Genomic DNA, 12,545 nt, shown 5'->3' on the forward strand with positions numbered 1-12,545 from the left:
GGGGTTGTTCAAGTCGACACTCTTACCCGCAGTGACAGCTAGAGATGCTGTCAGAACTCACACTCTTGGTGACTTCGGCAAGGGCTTTCTTGTGGTTTTGATTCTGTTTCTCTGATGACTCAGGTGAATGTAGGTTTCTCTTATCTCTTCTGAGAATTGCTTTTATCCACGTTTCTCCTGTTAGAATGCTTTGGGGTTGGAGACTTAGCTCAGTGGTAGGCACTTGTCCAGCTAGCAAGTGCCAGGTCCCAGGTCCCAGGTTCAGTCCTTCGCTGGGTCAGGGTGGTCAGGGATTACAGAAAGACAACAACAAAATGAAACAAAGAATCAAAATAAGGCAACTGTTAGAAAGAAATAGTGTTTGTTCTTTCCTGAATGACTTATTGGACAATTAGTGTTTCACAGGTATCTCTTCCTTCTATTTTCCTCTGTGGGTGCATGGGTACGTGCATGTGTGTGTGTGCATGCGTGTGTGTGTGTGTGTGTGTGTGTGTGTGGTGCTGTGGAGCCAACCAAGAGACTCACACAAGCCAGACAAGCACTCTGACACGGAGCTATGTCTTCCTTCTCTTTCTCCCAGGGATTGAACCGCAGGACTTACAGATGCTACGGAGTCAGCAGTCTGTCACTGAGTATACCCCTAGCTATCTTCTTACTTTAAAAATACTGGGGGCGGGCTGGAGAGATGGCTCAGAGGTTAAGAGCATTGCCTGCTCTTCCAAAGGTCCTGAGTTCAATTCCCAGCAACCACATGGTGGCTCACAATCATCTGTAATGGGGTCTGGTGCCCTCTTCTGGCCTGCAGGCATATACACAGACAGAATATTGTATACATAATGAATAAATAAACAAATATAAAAAAAAAGCTTTACAAAAATACTGGGGGCGCGGTCTCTCTAAGTCACCCAGGCTGATTTGAATTCACTCTATAGCCCAGGCAGGCCTTGAATGGGGATCACAAGCCTTTGCTCCCAGGCCTGATTTTTCACTCTTTAAATGGACAGTATTGGCTGATAGAGGTTGACTTAATGAAGTTGAATTTTTCTTTTTTTACATTTATTTATTTGCGTGTGTGATGGCAACTTGGAGCAGTTGGTTCTTTCCATCTATCATATGGGTCCCCAATATTGAACTCAGGTGGTCAAGGGTGGCAGCCAGTGCCTTTACCATCTGAGCATCTTCCTGGCTCTTGGTGTCTTTTTTCTTTCCAGGCGGGGTTCTTATGAGGGCCAGGCCAGCTTCAAACTGTAGCTGAGATGATGTTGAGCTTCTGCTCTTTCTATTGTGACTCCTGAGCTGCACCAGCCCGTACCGCCATACCCAGTCTATACAGTGCTAGGGCTGGAACCTGCCTGGGCCTTTGAGACTGGTGGACGACCGAGCTGCTGCCTGAGCTCAGCCATGTGTTTAAAGTTTTGATGCTGCGAATTGCTCAGATCACCCTTCTGACTGTGGTGTACAAGGGTGGTTGATTCTCCACACTCCTGTCGACCCTCGGCATTGTCGATTTTGATTTTCGTTAATCTGGTAGATGAAATGGTGTCTCATTGTTTTGTTATGTCTTCACGACTGAACCTGATTATACTTTTGCAGGCTACTGGCCTTTTACGTTTCTTTTTCTTTTCCTAGCATTCATTTTCCTATTGGATAGCTTAATTTCAGAATTAATTTCCCTGATTTATAAAAGCTTCCTGAATATTAATAAAATGTATTGGGGCTGAAAATGTAGCTCAGTTGGTAGGGCGTGGGTGAAGCTCATGGTGCCACCCCCAGTATCGAGTAAAACAGACCTGGTGTCCTGTGACTGCACGTGGGAGGTGGAAGCAGAAGACTCAGGGGTTCAAATTCACCTTCTGATACATAGTGAGTTCAAGGCTAAGGCGGGTTCCGTGAGATCTTCTCTCAACAACACACACAATCCCCAAATAAAATAAAGAAAAGACATAAAGACGTATATCACATTATTATTATTATATTGCCATTATGGTCATGCTGTACGCAGATCCTCAGCTGCAGCCTATGAATGCATGATAGGATTAGGAAAACCTCGAGGACCATAACACATTTACACTCCTGGCCATTGAGCTCTTGGCCACACTGAACAATGTGCTACCCTACAAAGGCTATAACTAGACTGCGGGCACAGCAGGAACAGAAGCAGTGTTGCTCTGTATAGTAGGAATAGCTAAGTCAAGGAGAGCGTGTACACTGAGGACATCAGTCTCACTCCAAAGACTATAGAAGTGCCGACAGGAGGGAAAGTTCAGACTTGAGTGCTGGGAATGTAATCCCCCCGCCTCAGACAGGGTTTCTCTGTGTAACGATTCTGGCTGTCCTGGAACTAGCTTCATAAACCAGGCTGGCTTTGAACTCACAGAGATCCTCCTGCCTCTGTCCCCCCGAGTGCTGGGATTAAAGGCGTGCGTCACCACCGCCAGACTTCATTCTCGTTTTTAGTGCTGTGTTATCTGGTTAAACCTCATGTGTCTTGGGTAGCTTGGAAGGAGGACAGCTGTGCTGTTCTGAGGGTCCAGTGTGCACCTGGCGCACACCTTCCAGGCAGGAGCTGGGAGAGCAGGAAGTAGAGGCTTATGGGTGTAAGCGGTTAAGCCGTTAAGCAGAGACTCCTCACCCTCCAGCCCTGCTCATTCCAGTACATGGTATATCTATGATAATTAAGTTGTATCAGGGGAGGGTTTGGCTTTCATAAAGATTTATCAGGAAGGTCTTCTAACAAGATGCAATTAGGACATATTTAAACAGATTGCTATCTCAGCAGTGAAAATTTTCATTTCTATGTTTTAATGTCAGTAATTGGCATAAGTGGTCCTTCTTAGAGAACACAGGTAAATGAGCAGTAATTAGAATTGGGCTCTATTGAAAAAAAAAGAAATAGTCTTAATAATTCTGCTTATGTGTGGATGCTCAGCATAGAAGCCAAGCAAAATTCCATTCCCCGTCTCTTGCATTTGCAGACCTGGGTGACATTAAACTTTCTCTTTGCTTGTCTAGTCATTCGATAACTACCTTCCTAAGTATGTGTTTTGTTTAGAACTGAGAGAGAGGTGAATAAACCACCCATGGACTGCCATCATGGAGTCTTTAGTTCAGGAGAATAACCTTAACCTCTGAACCACCTCTCCAGCCCAGCATTTAATTATTTAAAAAATTTTTGAGATAGTGTTTTATATAGCTCACTTTGTCCTCAAACTTGTGATATAACCAAGGATAACATATTTCTTCTTCCTTCCTTTTAAAAAAGATTTTATTATTGTCAGTATGTGTAAATATGCTTATCTCTGTGTGTATGTACACACATGTGTGGGTGCAGTGCCCAAGGAAGCCAGAAGAGGGCACCAGATCACCTGGCTCTGGAGTTACAGGTGGTCGTGAGCCACCTGACATAGGTTTTGGTAACTGAACTCAGGTCCTCTGGAAGAACACTATGTGCTGTTAGCTACAGAGTGAGCTCTTCAGCCCCCACTGCATTTCCCATCTTCCTGCCTCTGCCTCTCAAATGCCGGAGCTACAGATAGGTGTGAAGATGTTTATATGCTGTTGTGCACATTAGAAAAGTGCCCTACTAACTGAGCTACGTTCTCTTACCTATTTTTTTTTTTTTTTGGTTAAAATACTTCCTGTAATCAGCCCCTGTGTGAATGGCTTTCTATCAGAAGAGAAAGTGTCATTATGGGTAGAAGAAAATAGACTGGCCATGGTTCTTCCTCCCCCAATCTGCTCTGTAGTTTAGGCTGACCCAGAATTCTAGAGTGGCTGCCTCTGCATTCCCAGTGCTGAGATTACAGGTGTGCACCCCTACACCTGGCTCTTTTCAGATATTTGTATTTGTTTTTTTGAAAATCAAAACACCATGAACACACCTAAAATGCGAACATTGATTCTCCGGGCCTAGGCAAATCCTTAGTCTGCGCTCATTTCCCATCCCTTTTCTCCAGTGTTTGAACAGTTCCTAACGCTGCCCCTTTTTCCTCTTCCCGAGCAGAGCAGAAACTTAGAGGCATTTGATCATCGGTGGGAGAGGTGTCAAGTCACAAAGGGAGCAGAGAATAAAAGAAAATCAGCGTAGCCCTGTCTAGAACCAGGGTTGAGGGCCTGTCTTTCTTAAGCTGGTATTTGGGTCCACCTGGTGGCCGCAAGAGTCTTAACACAAACAAGGCCTCTCTGTTTCCCCCTCGTGGCAAGAGCTGGGAAGACATCCTGGGAATCCCTTGCTCTTAGAATCACAGACAGAGAACAAGAAGTGCAGTTCCTTAACGTCCATAAAGCAGACGGAGCTCAAAGCTGAGCCGGGCAGTGTCTCCGCAGGCCTGATATCTTCAGATTCTGCCTGCCGGTCATGGGAGACTTAAGATAATACTAAATATGAATATTCAATGCGCAGTGGAGTCTTGGAAGGTAGCTCAGTCATAGTCTCTGCTTGGCTCCTGCAAGACCCTGCGTCTGACCACAAACACCGCAAAACAAAAGCGAAAGCAAGTCAAAAGGTAAGACGAAGACAAAAGAAACAATTTTGATCCTGAATGACAGTCTTTCAGAGATGGAGCCTGTGGATATTGTTACAGACGGTTATTAGCTGTCCTACAGGTGCTGGGAACCAAACTCTGGTCCTAACCACTGAGCCTTTCTGACCTCAGTACCTAGTGATGGAAAGGCTGAGATGGCTGCTGAGAACAAGCATTTGTTTAATCCTCTTCCTGATGGTTGCTGTGCATGCGTGAGAGTTAACCACCTGCCTCTCCTTCTCCTACCTTGGAATAGAGCACACAGCACACCTGTCGGTAGGAAGGGGTGACAGAGTAGTAGCCCCCTTTTAATTTTAATCCTAAGGAACTGAGACCACGTTAGGTCAGACTTTGTAGAAGGAATTAAGACTGTGAACTTGAAAACAGGGGGCTTATCCTGGATTATCCGGAGAGGCCTGTGTTATCACACAAGGCTGTAAGAGGATGAGCTAAGGACTTGAGATCGGAGGAGGAGGAGACACCCATGCTTGAGCTGGTCTTGAACTCTAGCTTTTAAAATTTTTATATATTTTATTTATTTTAACTTTAAGATTTAATTGTGTAGCTTTTAATTTTTATTTATTTATTTATTTTAGACAGTCTCTGTGTATGTAGCTCTGGCAGTCCTGGAACGCTCTCTGTAGACCAGGCTGGTCTCAAACAGGCGTGAGCCATCATACCTGGTACAACCAGTGCTCTTAACTGTGAAGCCATCTCTCTGACCATCTTGAACTTTGATTCTGAGGAAGAAGGATGGACCTCCTCAGCTTCTGGGAGCAGCTGATGATGCTAGGGAGGAGCTGAGGCGTCTGTCCCTCGAGAATGTAAGTCCTGTCAGCAATCTGAAAGAGTGACAACCCAATCCTCCTCTAGAATCCTCAGGAAGGCTGACTTTGTTGACCCACACCATGACTCCAGCCTTGTGAGGCTGTGGTACTCGGTTACCATAGCATTAGAAATACAGAGAGCTGGCCACTGCTCAATTTAGACCAGCTCAGAACCCTATGGAAGCCTTACTTCTTCCCCTAGGATTCACATACCGGGGAGAGGAGACAGAAGGGGCCTGGATAATGGGTACCAGGGCCAGGGATGCTGGAAGGGGATAATGGGTGCCAGGACCAGGGATGCTGGAAGGGGATAATGGGTACCAGGACCAGGGATGCTGGAAGGGGATAATGGGTACCAGGGCCAGGGATGCTGTAAGGGGATAATGGGTACCAGGGCCAGGGATGCTGGAAGGAATAGGTTCTAGTTGTCTGCAGCATACAGGGTTCCAAATAAGCTCATATATTTTATGAATAAATGGAAAACAGGAACTTGAAGGCTTCAAACCAAAGTGAGGATAAAGGAAGGGAAGTGTTGCTTGCTTGCCCTGTGGTATCAGATCCTGCATTCATGTATTGAATTATCACACTGTACCCTCTGCATATGCACAATTCAAATAATTGATCCTCCAGCACCATAAAAATGAGTGGAAGGGCAAATTTCACACATACACAGACACACAACTTGAATACACTCAGGAGAGTGCTGTAAGCCCACGAGAGCCCAGTCCATGCACCAGAGTAGAAAACTTTGTCGGTAGTAAGACCAAGAGCTGTGCCCAGAGGAGACAGGAGGAGTAAAATGAGACGACCTAGTTAATGCTCTGTTATCCCAACCATGGCTGTCACACGACCCGGGAGAACACTTAGCTGGGCTACGCGGAACTAATTCAATTTTAATGAGATGAATCTCCTAGACCCGTAGACTGTTTCAGATGGACCTGTGATCGATAGGCCCCTGGAATGAAGCCACTCTGTGGAGTGACAGTCAGTCTCCATCAGATAGCCACTGATACCTAGTGATTTGAGGGCCACTCTGAAAAGTTAAAACTACTCAGGGTAGATATTGATTTTTGCACCGGAGTGTGCAGAGGAATGAAACAAACAAACAAACAAAAAAAACCCCACCTAATTATTCTTACTAAATGAACTTTACAAAGAGTTGTGGAGATCACTTTTGGAGATCACTAAAGATTATGAAGGCTTTTTATTGCATCTTCAAGAGGAATGTGCCAGCTGCTTAGTTAGTTCTAGTGATCTTAGTTAGTTTCTAGAAAGAAAAAGAAAACTCAACACGCATGGATGGGGTAGCACTAGCCTTTATACCTGTGTTCAAGAGGCAGGCAGAAGTCTGTGAGTTCAAGGTCATCCTGGACACCCAGGGCTACATAGTGAGGTGGTCTCAAAAACATTCACTTTTTCCCTAACTAATATATAAAGTAGTAGGTTTCTTTTCAGTCTCTCTCTCTCTCTCTCTCTCTCTCTCTCTCTCTCTCTCTCTCTCTCTCTCTCTGTCCGTCTGTGTAGACAAGAGTGCCATATCACGTGTGAGGACAGCTGTGGAAATTCCTCCTTCCATCATGTGGGTCCCAGGGATTAGGCTCAGGTCATCAGGCCTCATGACAACCAATTTTAATGGTGGATGACCTCTCTCTGGCTCTCACAGAGCAACAGGTTTCTATACGGCTTTTTCATATATCCTTAGTCATGGGAAACCCTCCTCTCCGTCTTTGATTTGCCTCCTCCCTACCTCTGTCCCCACCAAGGGTTCCGCCCCCCACCACCTTCATTCCACACTTGTTTTACTCTGCCCTCCCCCTTTCGCCTTTCTTCCCTCTTTCCCCTTTCCAAGCCTTCTTTCTTGCTTCCGGGCTGTGACAGGCCTGGCCATGGTTCCTCTTGTCAGAGTGTGGACTTTGGAATTTTGCATTAGGAAAGCAGTTGGACACTTTAAGCCATGCTGGTAGGGGCAGGGAAGACAGTGGTGCTGAGAGCCGAGCAGACTATGACGGCCCAGCTCAAGAGGTTTTGGAGGAGAAGAATTTAGTAGGTGGTGACGAGTGTGGCTGCTCTTTTGCCCTTATCCAAAAAGCCTAAGGCTAAACTGAAGAGTTTTTGGATTAACGGTGTTGGCAGAGGAGATTTTAAAACAGTGACATTATCAGTGGCCAGTTTTATGCAGACCTATAATGAAAGGGAGCAAGGAAAAATACAAAATGTATAGTTTGGGGAGAAAAGGGAACACTAGGAAGTATATTTTAGCTAAGTCCAGTGCTCAAGAAGATAAAAAGTTTAAAGAAAAGTCTGAACCTAAATAAAATGGAGGGAGTGGTGGCCTCAGAGCAAGACCCCACCCAGATAAGCTTGTGGAAAGGAATTAAAGAAGAGTTTAGAGTCGGGTATGGTGGAACTTGCCTTTAATTTTAGCACTTGGGAGGTAGAGGCAGACTGATCTCTGAGTTCAAGGCTTTCCTGGTCTACACAATGAGTTCCAGGAGAGCCAAACTTAGGCAGTGAAGGAAACATCATCCAAAACAGAAAACTGGCCGGGCGGTGGTGGCGCACACCTTTAATCCCAGCACTCGGGAGGCAGAGGCAGGCGGATCTCTGTGAGTTCGAGGCCAACCTGGTCTACAAGAGCTAGTTCCAGGACAGGAACCAAAAAGCTACGGAGAAACCCTGTCTCGAAAATCAAAAACAAAAAAACCCAAAAACAAACAAACAAAAAAACACAAACAAACAAAAGAAAAAACCCAGAAAACTGGTGGAAATGTATTTGAATGAGGGGGGCTTATTATTGGGCCCAGCCCCCAAAATAATATGAATTTGGGAGCTTTGGCCATGTGGTTCTGGGTTTAGGTTCCAGGCTAGAAGAAAGGGGTTATTGAATCTTCCTCTGTAACAGAGGAAAGTCACCGAGACCAGGCATGTGTCAGGGGCATTCCTGAATGGAAGCCTAGAGAGGCCATTGTGTGAAGCTGGGAAGGTGAAGTCTGGATTTTCTTGGAGACTCCAAGATGTTGGAGATGCCAGAGTTGTGGGAAACCTGCCAAGGACAGTAGTAGCTAACAGGGAATGGAACCAGTCTAAGAGAGAGAAGTATGTTAGTGCTGTTGTCAACTTGGCAAAAATCTAGAATCTTCTGGGGTGTGGAGACTTTGGGGAATTGCCTTAATTACTTTTCTATTTCAGTGAAGAGACACCATGACCAAGGTAACATATAGAAGAAAGTGTTTATTGGAGTTTATGGTTCCAGAGGGCGAGGGCCCATGACCATCTTGGCAAGGACATCATTAGCCACAAACAGCAAGTGTGAGTCAGAGAGAGAGGAGAGAGAGTGCTAATTGGTAATGACATGAAATTTCTAAACCTCACAATCCTTCCCTTAAAAAGTTCCACCAAGCCGGGCAGTGGTGGCGCATGCCTTTAATCCCAGCACTTGGGAGGCAGAGGCAGGCGAATCTCTGTGAGTTCGAGACCAGCCTGGTCTACAAGAGCTAGTTCCAGGACAGGCTCCAAAAAACCACAGAGAAACCCTGTCTCGAAAAACCAAAAAAAAAAAAAAAAAAAAAAAAAAAAAAAAAAAAAAAAAAAAAAAAAAAAAAGTTCCACCAAGCCGGGCAGTGGTGGCGCACGCCTTTAATCCCAGCACTTGGGAGGCAGAGGCAGGCGGATCTCTGTGAGTTCGAGACCAGCCTGGTCTACAAGAGCTAGTTCCAGGACAGGCTCCAAAACCACAGAGAAACCCTGTCTCGAAAAACCAAAAAAAAAAAAAAAAAAAAAGTTCCACCAATTGGGGACCAAATATTCAAATATATGGGCCTATAGGGGCCGATTGTCGTTCAGACCACCACAGGCATGCTTGCAATTGGATTATGTTGATTATGAGATCACATTAATTAATCGTGGACAGGACGGTTTTATTCAGTCCTGGGCTGAATGAATGGAGGGAGAAAGCTGAGTGCATGAACTCCTTGCTCTCAGGTTCTGACTGGGGTGCAGCCCTACCCTGGGCTCCTGCCCTTGTGACTTCCCTGCAGTGATGGAGTTGCTTGGCAGAGGTGTTGTCATAGCGACCCAGAGGCTCCCGCTGCCTGTAGTCTTCCAGTTATCGTTCGTGTCACACCCATTGGTTTACCTTTTCCTTGGTTCCTGGTTTCACGGTTTCGAAGAGTGGAAAAGTGATTTCTTACAGGATGAAAATATGGGGGTAAGCAAACACGTTTCACAGGGAAGATAAAGATGTTTCATTCTGAAACAATGGTGTCAGCTGGGGCAGAATTAGAGGGTTCTGTTTCTGCTGTCTGTTGCTTTTGAGGCAAAGTTAGGCTTGGAGTTTGCCTTCTTCTAGGTCCTCAACCATGTTGTTCCAAAGTTTATACATATGCATAGATGTATAAAAGTATATTTATGCATATATAAATATACATAGATATATGCATTTCTATGTACATATAAATATATTTATATATGAGTATATAATATATAAATGTTTATAAATATAAAATGTGTATAGATATATATTTATATAAGTATTTTTATATATTTAGATATATAACTATATACATATATACATATGCACACACACATACACATAAATCTGAAGGGCCTAGATCCACTTAATGTAAACTTATGAACACAAGTAGGTGCTTGAGATTCATGAACTCCATCTAAAATTTGGGCAATGCATACATTTTAGGACGGATAGTCTGGCATAATGGTTGGGGATGTATTTCTTAGCATTAAAATGGTCGAAAAACTTGTGAAAATGGAGCATGGTGGTCTGTGCCAGCACTCAAGACTTGGAGAACTGAGGCAGGAGGACTTTGAGTTTATTTATTTAGTTTTTTTTTTGTTTTTCGAGACAGGGTTTCTCTGTGGTTTTGGAGCCTGTCCTGGAACCAGCCTGTCCAGGCTGGTCTCGAACTCACAGAGATCCGCCTGCCTCTGCCTCCCGAGTGCTGGGATTAAAGGCGTGCGCCACCACCGCCCGGCAGGACTTTGAGTTTAAGACAGCCTGACCTACATATGAGATTTTTGTCTCAAAACAAAACAAAAACAAGCAATCAAACAAAACAATAACAACAACTCTGACAGCACACAGACATCATGAACTCAGTCGGTGGGAAATACAGACATTTCAGTTTCTTTCTTGTATGAGTGTGAAATGGTCAAACCCCTTCAGGAGAAGAAATTTGGCAAAGTTTAAGAAAATTACACACCGTTTACCCTTTAACTTCATAACCTTACTTTCAGGGATTTGCCCCAAGAAACATTTCTAGGGGATAGGGAGTGCACCTCACTTCTAGAACACAGGCTTCCTATGCTGTAGACCTGGTGTTAGATCCCCAGAGGGAGAAAGTCTCCAACCATATGGAAGAACACACGCCTATGATAACGTGTGGCAGCAGCATTTGTGTGCTTGGAGGTTATGGATTTCTTAGCTCCTTTACGCTCTGGCCACATGCTGACCTGACTTAATGGAGAAAAAAGCTGTGTTCATGGTTTCAGGGATGTCAGTTCATCATGGTGAGCATGACTCGGCAGAGGAGGTCATGTCATGGCACCCAGGAAACAGTGTAGCCAAAGGGAGAGGCCCCAGGCAAGGACACCCCCCCCCCCTTCTCCCGACCAGGGCCGGCTTTTCATAGCTCCACCACCACCTAATAGTTGATTTAGATTGTGTCCATCAGTGTATTAAAACCGCCAGCTTCTTGGATTCTTTATTTGATGGCTCTCTGGAAACGCCCTTGCACACATTCCCATTAATCTCTCAATTCAGTGCTAACGAGTGGATTAATTATCACACAGCATGAATTTCATACATATAATAGAGTACTAGCTAGCTTATATAGAGTGATGCTTTTTATAAAAGCAAAAAGTCAAGGGGACAACAAAGCAGGCTGCCTTTTGGATAAAAATGTTTACTTTTCATAAAAAGATCTATTGGACACACACAAAACTCCAATAAACCGGTTGGTGGTGGTGCACGCCTTTAATCCCAGTATTCAGGAATCAGAGGCAAGTGGGGCTCTGAGTTTGAGGCTAGCCTGGTCTACAGAGGGAGTTTTAGGACAGCCAGAACTACATAGAGAAGCCCTGTCTCAAGGGCAACAAAAAAGAATAAAGAGAGGAAGAAAGAAAGAAGAAAGGAAGAAATAAAAGAAAAAAAGAAAAAGATTGGCAATTCACCGCATTCATGGGTTTAATGAGAACTGCAGAATGCAGTGTGAATTGTAGAGCCGTGCAGCAATGAGAGCTGCACAGTACAGTGTGCATTGTAGAGCCATGCAGCAATGGGAGCTGCAGGATACAGTGTGCATTGTAGTCATGCAGCAATGAGAGCTGCAGGGTACAGTGTGCATTGTAGAGCCATGCAGCAATGAGAGCTGCAGAATACAGTGTGCATTGAAGAGTCATGCAGCAATGAGAGCTGCAGGGTACAGTGTGCATTGTAGTCATGCAGCAATGAGAGCTGCAGGGTACAGTGTGCATTGTAGAGACGTGCAGCAATGAGAGCTGCAGGGTACAGTGTGCATTGTAGAGCCACGCAGCAATGGGAGCTGCAGGATACAGTGTGCATTGTAGTCATGCAGCAATGAGAGCTGCAGGGTACAGTGTGCATTGTAGAGCCATGCAGCAATGAGAGCTGCAGAATACAGTGTGCATTGAAGAGTCATGCAGCAATGAGAGCTGCAGGGTACAGTGTGCATTGTAGTCATGCAGCAATGAGAGCTGCAGGGTACAGTGTGCATTGTAGAGCCGCGCAGCAATGGGAGCTGTAGGATACAGTGTGCATTGGAGAGTCATGCAGCAATGAGAGCTGCACGGTACAGTGTGCATTGTAGAGACGTGCAGCAATGGGAGCTGCAGGGTACAGTGTGCATTGTAGAGACGTGCAGCAATGGGAGCTGCAGGGTACAGTGTGCATTGTAGAGACGTGCAGCAATGGGAGCTGCAGGGTACAGTGTGCATTGTAGAGACGTGCATCAATGAGAGCTGCAGGGTACAGTGTGCATTGTAGAGCCGTGCAACATTTAAGACAGAAGAAAGCAAAGTTGATGAAATAATGCTAAGTTCTGTATTAGTGTGTGAGCAAGTGATCAAAATCCAGGTAAATTCCAAATTTAAATATAAAAGAGTTCTATTGGGTCACTTGACTTGAAGACCAGTAGCAAACCTAGAGTTCTGGGGGGTG

Source organism: Chionomys nivalis, chromosome 25 (assembly GCF_950005125.1).
Source record: "Chionomys nivalis chromosome 25, mChiNiv1.1, whole genome shotgun sequence".
Classification (NCBI taxonomy): Eukaryota; Metazoa; Chordata; class Mammalia; order Rodentia; family Cricetidae; genus Chionomys; species Chionomys nivalis.